This window comes from Lepeophtheirus salmonis, chromosome 3, assembly GCF_016086655.4.
Source record: "Lepeophtheirus salmonis chromosome 3, UVic_Lsal_1.4, whole genome shotgun sequence".
Lineage (NCBI taxonomy): Eukaryota > Metazoa > Arthropoda > Copepoda > Siphonostomatoida > Caligidae > Lepeophtheirus > Lepeophtheirus salmonis.
Window position 1 is genome coordinate 44,641,407 of NC_052133.2, and position 8,221 is coordinate 44,649,627.

General features: G+C 31.9%; 1 pseudogene; it reads right to left on the reverse strand.

The window, feature by feature from the left end:
* Positions 1-5,932: 5,932 nt before the first annotated feature.
* LOC121115498 (5S ribosomal RNA) lies at positions 5,933-6,047 on the reverse strand (annotated as a pseudogene).
* Positions 6,048-8,221: the final 2,174 nt, after the last annotated feature.

Sequence of the window (8,221 nt, forward strand, 5' to 3'; positions counted from 1 at the left end):
AATTTTTTGAATGAGTCTTTTGAGTTCTATTGAACTCTCATTATTGACACTTTTGGCCCTTCTAAAGACCTGATACCAACCCCCTCACCGATACCTTTTGAGTGCATGTTGAAGGGAAGGCCCGCAGTGCCCGTCATCTAAACAGAGAGGCCCTCAAAGCCACTGTCAGCCATTACGGAGACGCCATGGCAGAATACTACATCTGCACCGGGCGCTAGGCCTTCCACCACGACTGGAAGCCATCATTGCTTCAATGGGGGGGGCTACGTTTATGATTCAGAAAGCTCAGAGACACATCTATTTATAGTATTAGTTTTGTTAAAATTATATTGCTTATTTATAAATTATATCTTGTTGAAGTTTAAAGTGTTCAGATTTTGATGGACCACTCCGTACTATGAACTCCAAACATCCCCAATTCTCCCTTTTAAATGAAAGAGGTTCAGTGAGTTAAAATGTGTCTTATTAGAGGGAGAGAAATGCCATGTACCATGTGCCATACACATGATAGATGTAATAACTCACCTCCATACCTCCAAACAAATCGTCAGAGTCACACTTTGTCCTTAGAGCTTTCAACTACAAAAAAGTATTGCACTCCATCTTTTTAACATTTTATACTACTCTATATATTGCTCAATATTAATGTTGGCTTTCGAGTTTATTGGTCAGTCAATGTCAATGGTAGATTAATAGATATATGTAGGAACAAAAATGCAAAAAAACATTTTTATGTTCTTCAATAAAATATTTTAATTAATTACTTTAATGTCTTTTTTTTTTGCTTGGAATGTTGCCCTTTGGGGTATTTCTATTCTTTATATTAAAGGATATTACATATATTTTTGGATGAGAATTGAACAAACAAAAATAATAGCAATACTATTGGTAGTATAGAGTAAATGGATACCATAAAATTCTATTTTAATTTTATTGCTCCCATTAAAATTGGTCAACTCAAAAAGGAATAACCGATGCATGAATAAGGTATAATAATATGTGTTGCCACCAGAGGTATCACTAGTCCCTTCTTTAAACATATATTTATTGAATATATGAAATTTAAATAAGTAACTAGAAGAGGGTACTTACGTTGCAGTCCTGATTAGAGGAGAATAGAAACAAAGAAATGAGGGTAAAAGTGTAAAGACAGAGAGAGGAATGTAGAAAGAGATAGATGGAGAAGAGAAAAGGGTAGATACAGAGGAAGGAGAGAGAAGCAAAAGGATATGTTGAAAAGTTCATATGAACCAGGGTTAAAAGAAATACAAGGTCATACCATATCGCGTGCACTACTGATGTTTGACTTCCACCATGTTTTTTAATATTTACGTCCTGTTTGAGTGGTCCCGTGTTGAGTCAAAATATGTATTTCTTACCCAGCAGTCGGTACGATACATCAAAATTGAAAATTCTAGCAATAGTGACGTCATAGACTATGATTTGTTGCGTGCTTTGTCAAAATCTGCCTGTCATGCCCATCAGTCTGTACGACCCATCAAATTGAAAATTCTAGCAAGTCCAATTATATGATAGTCTGAACTTGTATTTCTATTAACTTTGATATGAACATGCTTTAATATTTTATACATGTACTTGCTAAATTTTGGACTGATATGTTCGACCGTTTATAACTTATAAATATGTATATTAGATTAGATACTGTGTTGATAATTGATCCCCCCAAATGATAAAAGCTAATAACTCCCTGGTTGCCACCTCAGGGAGTGAGAATTGTTCCAAGATTTGAAGTGACATCCTTTATACATTTGAACATAATGTATATAGTATTCATACAAAAAAAATATATCAAATGGCGAAACGATGATCACGTGATCACTATTTGTACAAAGTAGTGGGCATAGCAAAACTTTTTTTGTTCACTCTGTCCATTGAGTATAATCAAACATTACTCTCTAACTAACTACGTAGCTTCTATGAATTCACTTTTTTTAACTAAATTGACAAGGACAATTCTGGAAAGGGAAGAAAAATAGCATTTGTCATGAGGGGAAATGATAGGAAATGTTAAAGAACACGTATGTTTATTATAAAAAGCGAAATCTTGGATGATGAAAAAGATATCTGTGCGACCAGGAATCTCCTTTAGCTATCAGTAAAGACGTGGTTCTTCTAAAAGAGCGAAGAGAAGGCTGGAGCAAGACATATAATATCCCTGAACTAAGACTTTTGTTCATATCAGCTTCCTGTTGTATGATCCTGGTGGGAGAAGATTAATTATTTCTATAAAGAGGACAACTACTAGATTTAAAATAGCGTTTAGTGCAGGAAAAAAATTATAATTATATTTAAATTCAGATATATTTATTTTATAATGCATTTTTAAATCAATTTACACCAAAGATAGGCAAGAATTTTTCTTTTTTGAGGGAGATGTTAACACAACACGACTAATGAAATAATAAATAAAATAGAAGAAATGTAGCACGCATCAACCGTTTCCCCTTTTCAAATCACTATACTATGTTTTTTTCTTTACATACATAACCTTATTAGCTATCAGTCACGTTTAGCTACTTTGTTTTGAAGCTTTAGTATTGGTGTATTATTCCAGTGGTTCTCAAACTTAATATATTTTACATGTATATAATTAAATAATATTTTTTTGAGTGACTTTATTTTATTAAATTTTTTAATTATAACATTTAATATACTTTTCAATGTAAGGTCAAACTTTATGAAATTTGTTCTTTGGGAGTATACCTAAATTTTAGAACATTTTATTCAGTGTGAGATCCATAATCATTGGCAAAGACTGGTGCAAGACGATTTCTGTGTAATGGCATAATATATAATTGGACAAAACATTTTAGATGACCTTTTTTTATCAAAATAATGGGTGAAGTAAGAAATTATGAGGGTGTTTTCTCTTTATTTTGACAATAAAATTATCATTGTTATGATTATCTGATTTAGGTGGTTACAAATGGTTTTCTAGCTAATCTAAAGTTCTTGAGCAACGGAATAAGGGGTAACGTGGGGATCTTAAACGAAGATTTCCATTATTTAATTGATATTTTCGAAGTCCATATTAAGCGAACGGAATTGTTGAAACTTGTACTTTGCTGTTGCATTCGATATTTTATTGGTTTATAAACAACACAATATTTTTTCGTATCGAATGTATCGAATTCTTTCTTTTTTTTAATTCCAACTTAGGGAGCTGTAACACACAACTGGATTCACCAAAACACGAAACTGTATTTAAACTTTTTTTAAGTGTACGCCTAACATTTAAGCATACGTTAAACTTTTCTTGTTGCAATCTATTAATCGTGAGATATACCTAGCTTAGTAAATGTATAAAGCGAAAAAAGCTCAGAACTTTTTATTTAACCTAATAAACGTTATAAAATATTTGATGACTTTTTTTGTAACGGTCCGTCCTTATGTTATTTTTCAACATAAATTCTATTTGGAGTCCACATATTGCAGTTTGAGAACCACTGTATTATTCAATATCAGATGTTTTTATAAGGTCATTTATAAAAAAATGAGCTTATATAAAGTATGAGTATTGAACATGCCATTAATATAGGCATTCATGCATTCAATCATATACAACATTTATTAGTCAATCAAAAAATGCAGTTAAGTAACAATTTAATTTTAAGTATTAACAGTAATCCATGAAAATCTTTTCTCATATTATTAGCAGGAATCCCTCAAATCCGTTTTGAATTATGATGAGATCAACATCAATAACTATTCATTATTCATAAGTATACTGTTGAATTCTAATAGAAGGTCAGATTAGTGTAGTGGTCTTTGTAGATATCCTTGCCTGAGTCCATGACATACATAATTGACACATATAATGACTTGAACCTTCATGTATATCCAAATATATAACTGTATTATTAAATAGAGTGGTTTTTTTTTATTTCAACCCGATAAATTTATTAAAATTAAATCGTTATACAATGTTATTTTCTTATTATAGACAATAAATTAATTTTTTCTTAAAATAACAAGATATTTGCTTCTAATTATTCTAGTTTTCTTGTCCCTAATCGATTTAACAATTTTCTTAAAAATTTAGATATTTCATATAGATTTTTAGTGCATTTCATTTTCTTTTTTATCCTGGTAAAAATATCAACCTTGTACAACCAAAAATGGCGTCTCCTACAATTATAATGCAATTTATTTCGTCAGTGAAAACACTGATGCGTTGAGCTTAAGATACACATGTTTGTTGCTATATTGTTATTTCTTAGATGAAGTGGTCACTCAGTTGTAAAATAATATATTAAGCACACACTCCAAAATGAGGTGTCGACATACATAAGAGCAGGCAAACATGATTTATTAATGTATATTTCAGTCGGGGAGACGAGAAATATCTTTTTTGGGAGATGGACCTCTTGTGCCCTCCCCCGTAGTTATGACGAGTGGCATCGCTAGCCCCTTTATGGTTTCTTATTATCATATATATACCTATATACAGGGTCGTTCAGGTAAATCCGAACTACCTTTAGCTACATCCTGATCAATATGGAAAGTAATTAGAGGCTTGAAATTTTATTTACACGTTCTAATAATACAAAAGAAAAAATAAATGAATGTATTTGCCATTTTCGCCAATCATTTGCTTGATACGAGGGCTAAAGGATTTACAGGCTCTGACCACGTCTGCGGGGAAGACTTTGTTCAAGTACTTGATCATGGAGGCCTTCCAGGAGTCGATGATGTTGTGTGAATTGGCAGATACCTTCCTCTCTAACTGTTCCTAAAAGAAGTAATCCATGGAATTCATATTAGTGAAATGACACCTTCTCTTCTTTAAACAAGTTTTGGGTCTTGTGGCCCTTATGGGAGGGGGCCTTGTTATGTTGAAACATGAACTCAACATCATTAGCCACAGTTTTCATTGAAGATATCACTTGGTTAGACAGTAGTTAACAGTACTTGTCGGTGCTCACCCTTTCCTCTGAGGGGCATGACACTGCCGTTTCTCCCAATGACCCCACAGGTCATGATGCTCGCTACAAACTTTGTTTTCAAGACGTGGGAGACGTTAGCTCTCTCTTTGTGGCCAACTATCGGTTGTTCTGACAATCCATTGTTTCTCGTCTGAATAAATTATGATTCGGTTACCATGGGACTTCAAATCGTTCAGCAAATTTCTTCCGGTCAGAGCCCGGGTGGGCTTCATTTTTCTGTATGGATATGTCTTTTGTAGAGGCGGTATGATTTCATCCTAAGGTCAGCATTTATAGGCTTGAAGACTGTTGCACAGCTTACTTCGAGGTTTCTTGGCAAGAACAGTAATCAGAGTCGCAGGAGATGACTTCAAGGAATGTTTCAGTCCGACGAGGAATATGGAAGAGCGTATTTTATCACTCTGGGACTTGTGGGCTTTTCTCTAATATACCCCATCCTCAATCCAGTGGTTGTAGATGTCGTAGGCTGTGCTCTTTGGATATCTGAGAATCTTCTTGATGTACGCTAGGCGGTATATTGCACAAGTAAATTCGATGACTGTGTTCCTCCAGGTCTATCGTAAATACTTGTTTTGAATTAAATTTAGTGAAACTAACTTAAAGCTAAGCCTTCACCTCTCCCTTTAAAATTGAAATAACTGAGTTTAATGCTTTCCTTATTGTTCAGAATATAGTTAAAGATTGTCGTGATTTAGCCAGACCACCCTGTATATTTATATATGTTATGATGTCTGTACATGCTCCAACTTGTTTCAATTTCTTCGTCATAGATACATTATTTAATTACAACATAGATCATTCTTATTACCAACTGTTAACTGATACTTTCATTTAATTATGATATAGGTATTAAAATTAAATGGTTATTTTGCATTTATGTGTAATATAACTGTGGACATTTGAACTTTAGAATATGTCCCCGAATATATCAACATTTTTCCAAGTAAATGCATAAAAGGGGTAAAAGACAACAGCATCAGGTGTTCCCAAGCGGTCTCCCATCCAAGTACTGACCTGACTCAATGTTGATTAATTTCAATGATCGGACGAGAATTGGTTTTTTCAACATGATATGTTGAAAAACCCAATTCTCGACCGATCATTATATATCCGTATATTTCAGTATTTTTTAAATTAAAATAGTCAAAAATGACGCATTGATTTATCCATCATCCCCGAAACATTCAACTATTGATGATCCACATCAAAGCACTGTAAATCTTTCATTTAAAATTATTCATCTCATTTTTTGGTTGCAACTTGGAATCACAACTTGTACACAACATATATAATAAACCAATTTATATAAGGAATTATATTACTCTGTTAATGTTTTTTAATGAAAGCTAGTAACACCCCTGGATACGACATTGTGTTGTTGATATATCATTGTGGTTCATTAGCACTGATTTTGAAGTATAAATACTTTGGACCTAAGCAGACCGATACTTCTCCCAGAATGAATGTCCTTCCAATAATATTTTTCTACTTTTCGTAATGAAACTTTGACCGACCATTAATATAATTAATTTGTGTCTACCTTTGAGTAGTAATATGGCATTTTAGCCTTCTATGACCTAAATACTCATCTGTGTATGATTGTAGATTCTATGTACATATGTTTGTATCGACAAAGACTTTTTCATAATTCCTTTTAGAATGATGAAAGAATAATAGAAAGAGGAAGTTTTATTGAATCAAATTTCTTTGATTTGTGTATAAATACAATGTGCGTAAACATTTTCTTGCAAAAGACCTTTTGCAAAACAATATTATTAGTTAATATCCATTAAGAAATTGAATAAGTACAAGACAGGGTCGTGCTTTACAATTCGAACAAACTTTGCCCTCATTTAGTTTCCGTAAGAGTGAATCACAAACGAGTTGTTCCCCTTGCTTATACAAACGGTTATATGAGTAATCAAATAAATTTCCGTTTATTTTCTTTGTTTTTATTTTAAATCAGTTGTCGATATAGAGAAACACGATCACTTATACTTTGTTAATTTGGACTTTTTAAAATTCTTTGAAGGAAATAACTCCAAAGTTAAGTATGCTAGAATCAGTGGTGTCCACAGGGGTTGATGGCCTGTAGCCCCTCCCCAAATAAGAAATTTTTGTGTTTTACTAGTCAGAATTTACTAGTTTTTGTGTGAGAATGAGAAAGTTTTAGGTGAAAATGTGGGCAATTTTTTTCTTTCTTAAAAGGACATTCGAGCAAATTATGCAAAAGAGCTACAAATTTAATGTTTGAAATTATTCTACAAAAATTTAATTTTTTGTGAATAGTTATGGATTTTTGACATTTTTTTCAAAAAAATTAATTTTTAAATTTTCTTTAAGAACAACTGTGAATTTTGAAATTTTTTGAATAGCTTTGGTTGGTTGAAATTTTTTTCCAAAAAATTTAATATTTGAAATTTAATTTTTTGTAAATAGCTATGAATTTTTAACAAAAAATTTCAAAAAATGTTAATTTTTAGATTATTTAAAAGAAAAAAAAAATGGTGCAATTACTTTGGGGTAATTGTAACCAGCTCTGGCACCGTTTATGAAAGATTTAAATTTTTCTTTATTAGTAATTAGTATTACTATGTAATAACAATGGTTTCAAATAGTAGCCTATTATTATCTTGAAATTTAGAATTTTTTGACTAAGTTTTTATTCCTTGAAAAAGTTAAACACAGACAAAAATGGAAAGCTAAGCAAGATAATGCAAACCTTTTTTTTATTTATTCAAAACTGTATATTGAAAAGATATATGTACAAATGTTAGAACCATTATTTGACAGTAAAATCAATATTACTAACTCTGGGACCATTTATGCAAGATTAGTATTTTTCTGTATGAAGTAAAACGGTTACTCCGTGGGAGAATTGAGCAGTGATGGAGGCCCATTGAGGTCATATTGATCATTGATATGCTATTACCATCTAAGCTTTTAAATATAACCAAATAATTCGTCACAATGCATTGTTCAGAGTCTAGATGAGGTCAAATTGTGTTCCAGTTGTAGTGCACGACCCTGTACATATGTCGGATATAACAGGGACAGTTACAGCAGTCCCTTGTCTCGAAATTACAAAAAACAACAGCTGATTGTATAATGTTATACAGATATTGTGTAAAAAATAGAACTTTGAGTATCATTATTTTTGTAATAACGCAATCAATTTTTCAATGTTTTTCCAATACCTGATATCATTTGAGTTATTAATTACACTAAACAACAAATTTTTTCCTAGGATTTAA